Source organism: Mus pahari, chromosome 2 (genome assembly GCF_900095145.1).
Source record: "Mus pahari chromosome 2, PAHARI_EIJ_v1.1, whole genome shotgun sequence".
Lineage (NCBI taxonomy): Eukaryota > Metazoa > Chordata > Mammalia > Rodentia > Muridae > Mus > Mus pahari.
This window is the reverse complement of record NC_034591.1, coordinates 134568780-134583463: the sequence shown is the minus strand read 5'-3', so window position 1 is coordinate 134583463 and position 14684 is coordinate 134568780. Positions and strand designations below refer to the sequence as shown.

At 47.1% G+C, this 14684-nt stretch overlaps 1 protein-coding gene across 18 annotated transcripts in view; it reads left to right on the top strand.

The window, feature by feature from the left end:
• Cacna1c (calcium voltage-gated channel subunit alpha1 C) overlaps positions 1-14684 on the top strand; it is a 568982-nt gene that overhangs the window by 117954 nt on the left and 436344 nt on the right. The gene's annotated exons all lie outside the window — the stretch shown is intronic.

Below are 14684 nucleotides of genomic sequence, written 5' to 3'. Positions count from 1 at the left end.
TGGGGTGATGAAATTGTTGCCTGACCTGTTGTGAAGCTTAAATGGGCTGCTGTGGGAGAAGCAGGGAGCAATGCCCTGGTGCCCTGGACCAGCAAACACTTCTGTCCGTTAGAACTAAAGACCATCACCGAGGTTTCTGGGAGTATGTTCAATCTGTTGCACCCCAGGTTGGGGTCTGCTTTAGAAGGATTCAGAGGTGGTCAGAAGTCAGCTTCCAGGCCACCAATCTGGGTATTTGGTATTCTGATGCATAGGAAGGGATCCTTGGAGGGACAGTTCTGTGGACTTCAGTCCCCCTCCTGCTGCCCCTAGACAGTCAGCTCGGGGTCTCTGTTTGTCCTTGGATAGCACTAGGTTGAAGACTGGCCTGTATTTGGACTGCCCCAAGTCCTGAGGTGAGTGTGAGTCCTGCTGGCCAAGTCTGAGGAATGACTGACATTGCAGTGCCTGTGTGGGTTTCTCTACACTCTTCTCAGTGAGCTGCAGTTACTTCCAGAGTCAAGTTTGCCTGAGAGTGAGGTGGTTTTGCATTTGCATAGCTACAACAGCAGCATGACAAATGGGCTTCAATGCTGCCATCTGTGTGTCATCCCAATTCAGCAGGCGCCATTTGTAAGTAAGTGATGTTCGTACTGTGCAGCCATACTGCCCCCGCTCGCCTCTGCATACCTCTTCATTCATGTAGAGAGACAGCACAGGATGGCAGAGGGCAGCCAGCTTTAAGGTGAGAGAAAGCTTAGGCCAGTGCATGTGAAAAGACTTTCAGAGAGCAAACAAGACAGACAGACAGACAACAGCGGCGGCGGCGGCGGGGGCGGCGGCGGCAGCAGCAGCAATGAAACCAGGAGGTGGGTATGAACAGAATCAGAATTGGAGCTGTCTTAAGAGCTGTGCTGTTCAGGAGTCAGAGCAATGGGCAGTGACCCGGGGGAGACCCTCACAGTGGCCTGAGGTCACACATTTAACCAGCTTTTCTGACAGAGAGATTGCAACACCTTTACTGCCTCTCCTCCAGGTGCCAGGGATTTGCATATACTTATAATCCCCCAGTGACACATGGCAATTTTTATTGTCTCCTTACAGTGGGGATTTAGTTCATCTTGTTCAAGCCTGGATCCCCAGAGACTGGCATGTGCCTGGCTCTTGATAAATGGCTGTTGAGTTAATGACCAAATGACCGAATGCCACCAGGCTTGGTGCTTCGCTCTCTGCGGACGAGGACATGGAGGTGTATAGAAGAGACTTGGTGAACAAGTGGCAGAAAGAGAATTGGAGCTAAAGCTGGAACAAAATGTAGCTTGGTCCTTTTGCTCCATTGTTTGAGAAAATGTTTCAAAGACGAAACTGTGACAGTATTAGCAGATATTAAAAAAAAAATCCTACCAACACCAAATCAAGATCAAACTTGTTGTTTTTCAAAAGCAAACTTAATACATTTGAAGTATATGAAGTTAAACAAATTGTTATAGGACTTCACTGAGCCTATCTAAAGTTGTGTGTGTGTGTGTGTGTATGTGTTTGAGTGTGTATGTATGTGTATGCATGTGTATGTGAATGTGTGTGCATATATGTGTGAGTGAGTGAGTGTGTATGTATGGATATGTGTGTGTGTGTGGTGCAGGTTTTGGGAATGAAACATGGGGTCTTATGCCCATGAGGCAAGTGCCCTATACCTGAGCCATGGTGCCAACCCCATCTTCTGCTTTAACACAATAGCCACAGATACAGCTAAGAAATTTATGTTGTAGAAACGTTGGGGTGTTCCACACTGGGTACCATGTGATACTAGAGAAATTGAGATTCCTTCTTGGGCTTTTTAGCCTTCTGAATTAAAGAATTTAAGAATAACTTAGAAGGAAGATTGAAGACAATTTTATTAGAATTTAGAAGGCAACCATAGGCAAGGAAAGCTGTGGCTTCCCCAGAGGAGGGAGGTGGAAAGGAGGAAGAGAGAAAGCCATGACTTTCCAATTTCCATTTCCACGTGGCAGGTCAGCAAGCAGCTGCCTTGCAAAGGGGCAGAGCTTAGCTTTAGAAAGGATGAAAAGTCCCAAGTCTATAGAAAGCATACTTAAGCTCCGGACAACACCCGCAAAAAGGAGAAGGAAGAGCTCTGACTCTAGACTGAGAAAGGACAGAACTAATAGAGCCTCAAGGTAGCTGCAAATCGACTATGCAAGAAGCAGGAGGATCTCTAGGATTTCAAGGCCAGGATGGTCTACAGGGTGTTTTCCATGACAGCCAAGGCTACACAGAGAAGCACTGACTTTAAAAACAAACAAACAAACAAACAAGAAAACAGTGACTATGCAGAGAGCAAAGACTCTTGGAAGGAAAAGCCTGTGATCTCATTAAGGTAATAATTACTCCTCCCACCCACTTCCACCCACTGCCCTGAAGGGTGTTTCTTAGCCAGTCAACCTGGATTAACCTTGTGTTTTGTGTGACTTGGAAAGTTGGGTCTCCATTAGGCCAGAGGCAGACTGTGACCTCCTGCCTATGAAAAACCAGCCTTCCCTCTTCCGGCTTCCAGTGCTACTGTGCATTTATGTGTGCAGTTGGTGTCCTATATGCTTCTGAACACAAATTCATTCAGATATTGTAGATATGACATGGGCTAGATATGACTGTTGCTCCATTTTATTGATTGCACCAATGCTCAGAGGATATTAATTTTTTGCCCATGGACGTGCAAAGTGATAACAGGATATGGAACTGCTGTTTTCAGCTTGTCTGTGTTCTTATCCACTGGGCCACAGGTGTCTGTGTCCCCATGGCTTTTGGAACTCCCATTTCTAGGCCAGGCAGAGGAAGTAGAAGCTCCTGCCGTCACCACAGCTTGAGGAGGAATGGGTTCCTCAGAACATTTCTTGGTAATTTTTATCGCCAAGATGTATTTTGAAGCATAGAGGTTTAAACTGTAGTTTAGGTGCTTAACCCAAGGGCCGTGCATCAGAAGAGCAGAGCTGGGTTTGGTCTGGGACCTGGTAAGATAAGGGTGGGAAAACCCAGCAGAGAGCCTTAGAGTGCTACTTAGAGCATGGCAATTGAAGTGGGTGGTTAATCCACCCTCAGGGTGCCTAGGCTATTGTTCGACTTGGTGTTTGCACACTAAATATTTCAGAGGGAGCAGGCGGTGCCTGCCTTGCATTTGCCCGTGGATAGACACACAGGAGGAAATAGTTTGAAGTCTAAAGATGACGACCCTTGCTCTGTTTTCATCCATACATCTTTCAGTCATTCTTGCTCATCCTCATCCAGTCTAGGGAAACTACTACCTTACGTTGAGTCTTCCTGTGATGGAACCTTTCCTTGGGTACCAAACTCCTTGGAACTTATATTTACATGAAGAAACGCCCTTCTAGAATATAAAATGGCAATCCCTGGGTCCATCAGAAAAGAGCAGTGACATCATTTTGTTCTCCTTTTGGGGACCGCATCATCACTGAGAAACTCAGCTTTTAGACTCACAGTAATACGGTGGGGACGGGGCAGTTTGCAATGTGCCTTTGAAGTGTGTCAGAGTGTGAAAGGTTTTGGGTCCACTGCTCCAGTCCCCACCACCTTCCCTTGCTGCTCCTCTCCTGTGGAAGTTCATCACATGGTCCTTGCTTGTAATGTGCAAAGCAAAGGAAGGAAGGTAGGTAAGTAGATGCTGATGGCCAGCTTACATATGAATGAGCTGTGTTAGTTCTGGGGACTCGGCAGTACTGATTTGGGCTTCTCAGTGCCTTTCTCCCAGTGTTCCCTCTGTTCTCCCTGGTTCCTGTGTGATTGAGACACTTGGATCGGTGCCTCCTGACAACTTTAATGTCGGCACGTACACTGTTGGCACCGTCTGGAGTACATGACATGTGTTAGCTCATTTAGTCTTTCCAGCAACTCCAGCAGACTTCTGCTCTAGTTGTAAGCATCCCTCTACTTATTTATTTATATTTTTACCGACACACAGTATGTGTACGTTATTTGTCGTAGTTGTCCTCTTTTAAAGATGAAGGAGAGGCAGAGGGACACAAGATCACCTGCCTGAGGTCACAGGCTGGGAATCGAAGCCCTAGTTCTGAGGTCCCATCTGAGCAGGTGGCTCCTGAGTCTGTACCCTTGACTGCTGTGTGGCATGACCTCTCTGAGGTGTGGGAAGGAGTGGGCCTCCTTGGGAAAATGGTGCTTTCTCAGAGCCCGTGACTAGTGAGTGTACCATGGGCACTGCTGCCTTTTACCAGGGACACTGAAGGAGGAGCTGCAGTTCCTGTCAGGAGTGGAGCTCCTCAGGGTGTGCTGTGTCTCTGACTGTCCTAGGGTCAGGCCATTTCAAACTCTCATGTGTCCACCAGAGGAGGGTACAGGTCATCCACTGGCTTCTGGGAAGGGTGTGTGGCTTTGAGGTCTGACTTTCCTCTGGACCAGTGGCACTCATATTAACTAAGGTCCTCGGTCACATAGGGCTCTGGGCCTTCTCTGAAGTAAAGCATGTATTATGAACTGGAGTTAGGGGCAGACTTCCTGATACAGGACGAGAGAGAGAGAGAGAGAGAGAGAGAGAGAGAGAGAGAGAGAATGAGAGACAGAGAATTAGAGAGACAGAGAATGAGAGAGACAGAGAGAGAGGGATTGAGCTCAGAAAGCTCCTGGGACCTGTCAATACTTGTGTGGTGGTAGGTTTGGGAGCATCAGGTAGGAGACGGCAAGGGCATCAGCTGTAGGCATGCATCCTAAGGGTATCCTTTCCTTACCTTTCAAGGCCTAAGAGGGCTCCTCTATAGCCCCCTTATACAGTAAGGCTTCGCTGAAGACTTTTGAGCAGCCCAGGCACTGTGGAAATACCACTGAGCTGAGCTAACAGGCTGTGTGCTGGACAATGAGGAAGTTGAACGGGCTCTTATGGTCCTGGGGTGTGTCCCACCTCTGCCACTGACTACCAGTTAGGCCTTGTCACTACACTGCCTTGGACTTGAGATTTCTTAGTTGTGAAGTACAGGTCCTAACTCAGTGAGCTGTGGCACGTCACCTCGGGAGGATGCTTAGGAATCATGGGAAAGGTGCACAACAACTTGCACCTGCGCTCCCTGCTCCTATCAGAGCCACGTGGATATTCCGTCTTTGGAATTTTTACCCTGCTTTTCTGGCGCATTCCTCTGTGAACCTTTTCCCTTAGCCTCAAGATAACTTACAGATATAAAAGAATGAAAAGCTAGGTTCCAAATTTAGCTTCTGACCTTTCTAAGATGGGTGCAGGGTACTATGGCTGTCACCTGCTTGCTGAAGAGCTGGCCGGGCTGCTTCAGTTGGGCAAGTACTTTGGTAGGTGCACAGGCCAGAATGGCTGTCCCTTACTCTGTGGCTGGAGGGCTCACTCATACACTTAGTTCTTTTGGATCCAGCTTAGTTCTCACCCATTGGATCCAGTCTGACCCACTACACTCCAGAATAACTTCATTTTATCCTGATCGGTCCACAAAGGCTATTTTCCAATAAAATCACGTTCCCAGGCTTGAGAATGGGATCATAAGTAGACCTTTCTGAGGGACATAGTTCAGCATCTGCTCACAGGAAATGGGAGCAGGGATCACATGCACACAGAACCTAGTGCAGTGCCTGGAAGCAGTTGGAGCCTCAGGAGTGACTGCCCAACCTTGGCTGTGCTATTGTTGGGATGGTGTGGGATGAGGGTGCACTTCTGCAGGGAGGGTAGGTCTGATGAACATATGCTTTTAGTGTCACTATCAGTTATCTCTGGGCTCCTTCCTTGACCCTTGCTGAGTGACCTCAGGCTAGCATTTGCCTTCTGTGTGTCCAGAAGAGTATAGTTAACTGGTTCTGGACACTTGTGCCTCCTCCTCCCACTCCCCCCACCCCCCCTGCTGACAAGATACTGGTGTTTCATTGTACACATTGATTCAAATACTTATTGGATGGCAGATGTGTTCATGGAATGTGTTGGGACTACAAAGTTGCACAAAGAAGGCTGCCCAGCCTCATGGGGGAAGTCTCTAGTTTCCTCTGGTCACTACCCTAATAGCAGGCTTGATTTTTGTGCTTCTGAAAAAGGAGAATTCATCAGACACACAGTAGTGAGTCAGGAGTCAAGATTACTTCGAGCTGGTAAGGATCCACTCTGTAGGCAGAGTGGGCTGAACTGAGCAGCTCTCCTAGAAGGGTGCTTTATCCCTCTTCCTGTTACCCTCTCCCCCGTGTCTCTCTCAGCAGAGGCACTTGTAGGGAAAGAACTGTTTTTCTGGGAAGCCCACTCTATACAGAATTCTCAGTAAATATATAAAGATGCAAGAGTATGTATAGAGGCGTAAGCGCTCTTAAAGTTGAAGTATCTACTTGGGAAAGGGCAGGGGCACTCTGTGCACACTCACCTGGCTAGGAAGTCTGGAAGTCGCTCGAATTTGACCTAGCTCTTGTGAACTGGGATCACTCATTGCCCCTTGTATCCTGTTTTTGAGGCCCTGAGCTGGCCCATCTAGAATGAATTGTCGTGACTATCTTCACGCCCTGACCGCCATTCAGGGGCCACCATTATGTTTATATTCTGTTTTAGGGTTCTGAGCAGGAGCACCTGTCATCCAGTAGTCTTTTCTTGGGAGGACGTTGGATCGTCCCCAGAGCTAACCTCCTGCCTAACACAAGATCCTTCTGGAGCCTCGTTTGGTGATGTTGCCAGGAACCCAGTAGGCAGAGTTGTAAATAAAATAAGCGCAGAACATCACACACAGCTTGAAAGAGGCAAAGGGAGAGCTGCGTTTAGAGTCGACAGGGAGTAAGCATGGCAGGGCTCCCTGTGGAGGTGTCACAGGAACCAGGGCAAAGAGATAGGAGTGAGGAGCCAGTGGGCAGCAACCTGTGGAGAATCCTGGTGCAGAGCAGAACAGGGCAGGGCAAGGACTCCACGGTGAGAGGAACTCAGAGTGGTTCTCACACTGATAGTCAGCTAGACGACTTGAGCTGGGACAGACTTACCTTGGCCCCGATGAGGCATCTGGAGTTTGTTCCAAGGGAAGGGATGGTGGTTAGTTAGCTGCCGCCAGCCTCCAAAGGAGTGTCCCTGTGGGGCTAGAAGAAGCTCCAGCAACTGAGTGATTGCAGGATCCTTTGCTTTCTATGAGAGTGCTTCTGTGGCTTCCGGTGGGCCTGAGAAGATCTCACTGAGGGAGCACCCTGGGAGGCACAAGAAGGGAAGATCGTCTTAGAAAATGTGCCCCAATGGAGAGGGACATGAAGGTGACCTCCTAGGATGAGAATTCCCATTTCTGTACACTGGGTTTTGGTGACCTAGACCTCATTTGCCTCATTGACAAGGGGACCTCCAAGTATCTGTGTGTCTAGATGCCCTTGGTTGTCATCCATCTGGCTGGAGGGGGAGGGCATTCCTATCCCCAACTCGTTCTTTGCCATTTATAATTGAATAAATGAAAACCAGATGTTCAGTGTGCTTTAGTTCTGAGGGATCCTCTTTGTGATATCCATAGCCACAGCATACCTTTTATTTCAGGCTTATTCATTTGCATCACACTTGTTTTTCAGCATTCGCTGGCCAAGTGTCACTGAATCGGGCGTCTGTCATGTTCTAGTCCCTGGGCCAGGGGCATCCAGTTATAAAAGATATAGCATGCACTGGCCTATGTGCTTTATGAGAACAGCCCAAGAGTCACTCGCAGTGATGTGGAGGTCAGGTATGACCAAGCCAGTGGTTTGGTGGAAAGCATGCGTTTCCTGGCATTTCTCTTTCTTTCCTCAATTTGCTTAATGATCATTTCTTGCTAATGGTGCTTTAAGGAGTCTGGAGAGGCCCCAAATTGCAGAGGAAAGTGCTAACAGGAAAGAAGTGCTGACCTGGCTCTGTGCCCCAGGGCAGGTCTCTTAACCTCCTGAGCCTCAGTTTCCATGTGTTACTTAGGGCTAATTATACCTACTTAACTGCAGGCTTCTGTGAGAAGCATTATCTCATTAGAGATAATGTTCTTAAAAGTGCTTTGAAATTTTGTGTAGCATTTTTCAAATGCTAAGCATTGTCATATTTATAATCGAGTGCTACTAATTCCACACCAGAGGTAGTGAAGAAAGAAGAGGCCGTTGTTATTGCCATGGCTCTGCCACAGCTGGGGTACTGGGATGTGTTTGGATGGATGGACCATGCAGGGAAAGGCCGTGAGTCAGCCTTGGAAGAACTCATGGTCAGACAGGGAGACAAGCAGTAGAAAAGGAGCCATGAATGGGTCTTTGAGAGGCTGTGGGTCTTTCTTGCTCCAACATTCTTTACCTGTTATCAGGTCCTGGGAAAGAGACCCTTGAACTTAGCTGTCACTAACAGGAGAAGAAGAATCAACTTGGGACTATCATTAATCAAATGCATATTTATTGGATAACAAGCAGCGTGTGTCAGGAGATATGTAAATACATTTTGGTTGGGGAATCAAATACTTCCAAAGAGAAGGTAAACGTGGCCACAGTATTTCTTCTTGGCAGCAGAACACAGAAGGGCTAGGTGCCACGGGAGCCAGAGAGGCACCTTGTTTGGGCCTGAGAGTCCCTGGGAAAGGTTCAGAAGGCAGGATGTTCTACCAGAAGAGCCCTCTAGGCTTTTACTGATAGTCATCCTTTGTTAACAGCCTACTCCTAGTGGGCTTGCTTTCCATATTCAGTCATTCAGGTCCACACGCTTAGTAGGAGAAGCCTGAAGAAAGCAACTTTGCAGCCTCCCTGCTATGCCCTTTGTGGGTCAGAGGGCTTTGTAGGGATCTGGCTGTGAATTTTAGCGATCCTGAATCACTCCGGGTACATGCCTCAGAGTTTGTGACCTGAGCCACGGCCAAATGTTGAGGAAGAGGAGCAAGGGAAAGGACTGGCAGGTGGGAGTGTGGCGAGTCTGTGTACATCCTGAGATGGTTTAGGAAAGGGGGTACCACTCTCCGCAGGATCACCGGGTCTTCTTGTTATCACAGATCGGTTCTGCTGAAGACTCAGCTTTATCTTGGCTCTGTCCTTGTTCCCTACCCTTGATCTGTAAAGCACAAAGCCCCAGGGTGAGGACAGCAGTGGGAAATGACAATATCCAGCGCGGCTTCGTGACTGTGCCTGGAGTGCCATGGCCTGCTTCTTTAGTGTTTAGAGGCTTCTAAAGGATCCAACTAACGTGGGGGAGCCAGGCTGACCAGAGAGGAGGGGTTAGAGACAGAACACTGCCCCACTGCAGGAGAGGAGAGGAAAGTGGATGTAAATCCTGCCCTGTGTGCTGGCCTGCCCCATGAGCCAGGCCAGGTACCAGAGAGCCAGTTCACCTGCTTCTGTGTGACCTCAATACAATGGAAGGATTATTACAACAGCTTTAAGCAGCAGAATGCCAATTCCAGCAAAGCAGACTCTTGGCTTGATTGGCACTGGACATCACCAAAACACTCATTTACTAAATACTTCCCAAGGGCATGTCAAACCGTTTTATGGCATGAAGCATGTTATTCTCCACCAACTTAGACAGAATGGTGATCAGAAGAGAGAACCTCAGATGTCACTGGAGAGATGGGGATTAGAGGCAGAAGAGAAAGCGTGTGTCCCAGGATAAGAATGTGTAATAGGGGGCACTGAGAGGAAGCACCCTGACACTGTTAAAGGAGACCACTTCCTGCCATCTCCAACCTCACATGGGCTGAGCTTTGGTAATTAAATAGGCAGAAGGTTTCCTTCCAGGTGAATCATTTAGAAAATTTACTCCCTAATGTGTGCTTTTTTTGTGTTCTTTATCACTGATCATGGAATTAGCACCACAAGTGTGCAAAACCACACTGGAAAACAGCATGCCTGGGTCCATCTGGGAAGAATCAGGAATGATGCCAAGGATGGGGAATTCATGCAACTTCTGGGACGGTGTTATTGTTTGTATGCTTATGTGCATGCACAGACAGTTATGCCCAGACAGGCTGATAGATACACATGCATGCACACATATCTTTATAATACGCATAGAGTCCTGCAAATAAGGAAGCCATTGAAAAGACATGTATGAAGGCGGAGAAAGGGCCACATGCATGGGTCTGCAGCAAACCTGCACAAATCATTGTGACCTGAGCCTGGTAGGTCATCATGGAGGTGTTACCAGCATGTACCATATTACAATACAGCTTTGCAAAGACCTGCCATAAGGACACACTGATTTTAAGAGCCACGCCATACATTTTAAAAAAAAAAATCAGAACTTGTTTTCCAGCAACTGTTCAACAACTGCACATTATCACTTTGTGTATTTTGCTCTTCCCGCCTCTCCCTGCCAGCCCATTTTCCTGATTCTGAGGAGTACATTATAGTCTTAGGCCCTGTGTCACATCTTCTCTTTAGCCCCCAATTACCATTAGTTAGACAAATATCACGTAAAGTATTTGCCAGAAACTTTTCCATTTGTAATTTTGTAATCTTTAATCCCAGTAACTAGTTTGCATCTGAGATGTTTTCAATCAATTCCTCAAAGAATCAATTCAGAGGCAAAGTGGCCTCCCTAGGAGTTTGCTAGGACCACACATCTAGGAGTTGGAGGAACCAAGAATTGAACCAAAATTCTGTTACTCAAATCACACAGGGCTTATTCTTTGCAGGGTATGGAGCCTTCTGCTTCCGTGTCTATCCCAGATAACAGAGTAAAAAGTGTTTGAGGAAGATGTATGTACGTTTTGGTGTCTGTGACTGCAAGAAGGAGTATGAACAGGGTGGCTGGGGATCGTACCTCTGTCTTCTGGCCCTGTGCACCACTCAGGGTGGCTCTCTGGGGACCCTTGCTTTGCATCATGCCTGGATCAGCCTTGTTTCTTTCTTATTCTTCTTCCTCCTCCTTCTCCCCATCCTTCTTCTTTTTTTGCCTTCTGTGATGCACAGGATCAGTTTTTCTTGAGATTATATGCATTGACTTGGGAAGTGATGTTTAGATTTGGGCAGATGTGGTTCTTTTGGCTGGAGGTCACTCAAGCAGCAGCAGAAGCCATACAAGACGACATTTGGAGAAGAAGTCTGTGGTTCCTTAGACGCCCGTTCAGCTTGCTTCATCTAGGACTTGCACAGTGTGCTCGGATGTCTGAGATTCAGGGAGAAAGGATAGCTAAACTGCCTGGAGATTTTGTGCCTTATTCTCTTGACCCTGTCGCAGTGCACACTGATGCACATGTTCAGACCAGTGAAGAATCAGGCAGAGTATTCATCTCTCCCAGGCTCACAGCCAAAGGAATGAGAACGACTTGGCAAGATATCATGGGAAATGTCATGGTCCCTTCTGGACTCACTTAAAAAGCCCAAGACCCATTTACTTTTGATTTCAAGACATTTCTATTTATAGTGTTTCGGGAAGCTGGAGTCTAGGAAGATCCTGGCTGTAGGAGTTGTCAGTTGCATACAGCAGGCTTCTGCCTTTTCAGGTTTCACAGTGCCATAGCCTTGACCTTAAATGCTCTCTAACGCCCACATGTTAAAGGCGTGGTCCCAGGGTGGCCCTTCGGGAAAGTATTGGGACCTGTGAGAAATATGGCTCAGTGGGACATCATGTAGTTATTGTGAGTGTGCCCTTGAGGGGGGACAGTGAGTCTGAGGCACACCCCCCTTTTTGATGTGTTTTCATTCATCTATATACTTAACACTATGACACGCTCCTGACCACATCTCAGAGTCATGGGCTAACATACTATGGGTTGGGACCTCCAAAAATTATGAGCTGAAGTGAACCCTCTGTCTTTCGTATCTTAGTTATCTTCTATGTTTGTTAGAGTGACAGAGAACACCGAATGTTAGTTTTCCCAACTGCTTTATGAACGACTTCGTCAGAATGTTTTACATCAGGACTCTTTGAGAAGAGATGGTACCTGGAACATATGAGAGGAGAATTTACTTCCGCTCGGGGCAGGGAATGGGGCCTGGCTAGGAGAAAGCCAGTCCTAACTGGAGAGGGAAGTTCTTCTTAGGCGTGTGCCCAGGCTAGTGCAAACCCCAAAGCAGGACTGCCAAGGAGCCAGAGGCTGCTGAATGGAATGTCAGCAAGCCAGAAGCTCAAGAATGTGGACAGTGGGCAGGGCTCGAAATGAAGCTAGCTTTCTGAGTGAGGGCAAGGCAGCCAGCAGGAAGCAAGATGAGGACCCAGATGTGACCCAGTGACATAAGTAAGAACACAGACTATATAAGTAGCAGTCAGAGGTCCTGCAAGAAGCCCAGGCCACAGATGTGCTCGTGGAATCTGGGGGTGGGGGCATGGGGACAGTGTCACAGACTTCAGAAAGGAGCTGGCAGTCTTGCTCACCAGCCTGGGAACTTTCCATGTTTGCAAGGAGGGGATTTGGGTAGGATGGGAGCTTGCAGATTAAGGTAGGGCAAGGTAGGCTGGAGTATTAAAGAGAAGCAGAAATTCATCTCTCTCCTTAGAAGACTTAGACAAAGCCAGTTTTATTCTCTCTAAAGCTTGATGTGGAAAGCTTTGGAGAAAACTCTGGGGCCTGAGCTGGAGTAGATGTTTGTTTAAGTGGTTGGCACACATCTTTAATCTGGCACTTGTGAGTCAGAGACAGGCAGGCCTCTGAATTTGAGGCTAGCCTGAGCTACATAGTGAACTTCAGGCCAGCCAAGTTTCTACAATGTCTGTCTCAGCGCGCGCGCGCACACACACACACACACACACACACACACACACAAAACAGTGATATCAGGAACTTAAGCTTTAATTTTCTTCTTTTAGGAGTAGAGGTGGCAACTCTGTTTCCATCTTGTTTCCTGTTCTGTCAATCGCTTAGACAGTATTTGCATAGTGTGCCCTGAAGAGTAGAACACTTGGGTAAACCTCTTGGGAGGAAGGTGTGTAAAACTCAGTGGTGACTGTTACCTCTGGGCAGGTGCCAAGGGCCCGAGGCAGCATGCCTTCTTGTCTCCTGTATGTTCTTTGTGTTGAATGGCTCCTCTGGCTGCCTTCACTATGCCATTTTTTGACAGGTATGGAGGAGGATTAAAAAACTCAAAAGATTTTGAGTTCTCTTAGATCTTGTGTTTCACTCACGGCAAACTCTACCAGTGGTGTGGGCTTTGTTGCTCACAGCCAATCTCCTCTGTGGCAGGAAGCAACAACATTCATGGGTGGCTCAAGCTAAGAAAAATTACAACAATCCAATTTAGTTTTCTGATTGTACAGAATGAGAAAACTGAGGCTAAGTTATATTTTGTTCAAGTCCAAGTAAAACTGAAGCCAAATTTACTATAACCCGTGTACTTTGTACACATTCCTGGCTGACTGGCTGTGGAGTTTGGGATTTCTGACCACCATCTTTTTTTTTTTTTTTTTTTTGGAGGTGAAAGCTCCATTCATCACTCTTGAGACCTTTGCACAGACTTTGAGTAGCAGAACCCAAAATAGACATTCCTCTTCCAGGAGCAACTCTCCATAGAAGAGTCGCTGGCTTTGGACTAGGTTCCTGTCACATCCCTGGCAGTAGCCAGACCAAGGGACCTGGCCAGGAAGTTGGGTACGTCCCAGACTGAGAACAAACACTTGTCATAGAATGAGTCGTGTCATTGGGTGGCAAGCCAAGTTTGCAGAATTGGCTTTGTAGTGATGAAGAAGGGAGCTTTGTGCTTTTTCTTGACCGATGTTGTGAGATAGCAGAGAAGGCACCAGGACTCTGTGGGAGAGCTTTAAGCTTATCTCCTAGCCTAAATACATGGTAAGCAAACCCTCTGAAAATAGAGGTGAGTGTCACCAGAACAAAGAAAGCATACAGCGTACAAGAAGACATACTGCCCTCGGGCCCTTGGCACCCATTCAGAGGTAACATTCATCAGTGAATTTTCGCCTTGCTGTTGAGGGTATGGGCCAAAGTTTGGACAGAGATGCATTTCAATGGCTTGTTATCTGTCAGCTAACCTAACCTGTGCTGCCCAGGGTTATCACAGAAATGTGAATGCAGCAGGGATTTGGCAACACACGAGGGACTTACACTGACCCTTCCTGTATAGTCTTGAACCTATCTGAACTCAGTACCCTGTTGCATGTGGAGAAGAACTTAGTCTTTCCTTGCTAACTGTGGTGTTGTCTGAAAATAACACCAGCTATATAGCTCCCTAGAGAATCATGTGCCAGTGGACTCTGCTAAGACACATATGTTATAGTGGAGTTGTTCATGCTAAAGAGCAGACTGCTTATTAAGTCTGGTCTCTATAATCTTCCACAGGAGTGGTGTTTCCGCTAAGCACAAGATTGTCTAGAATAGACTGTTTCAGCTCTTATCCTCTCTTGGAACTGACTGCTCTTGTATAACCAAGATCTACCCGGGGACAAATCATTAGGAGTGATATGCTTAGCTTCCTGGTTGTACCTTTGTAGGGAAGCCATGGGCCTTTTTCCTTCTTCCTTGCATGAATACAGTCACAAGATGTGCTGTGTCAGATGATGTAGATTAAAGCAGCACCCTGGGATACAGAGCAACAACATGGAAGGGACCTGGGACACTGACCATGAATAGAGAGATTTCGTGTGTGTCTCCTGTGTAAGACCAATCATTTTGGTCTCCATCAGCCATAGCTCAACTTATGATTTAAGTTATACATAATTTATTAGGAGCTTTTACTTTGGAATAATAAAACAAGATAGCAATTGGTTATAATGGTAAATCCAAGAGACATGGAAAACAGGAAACCGGACTAAAGAAAGGGAGCATCCTTTCTCTAAG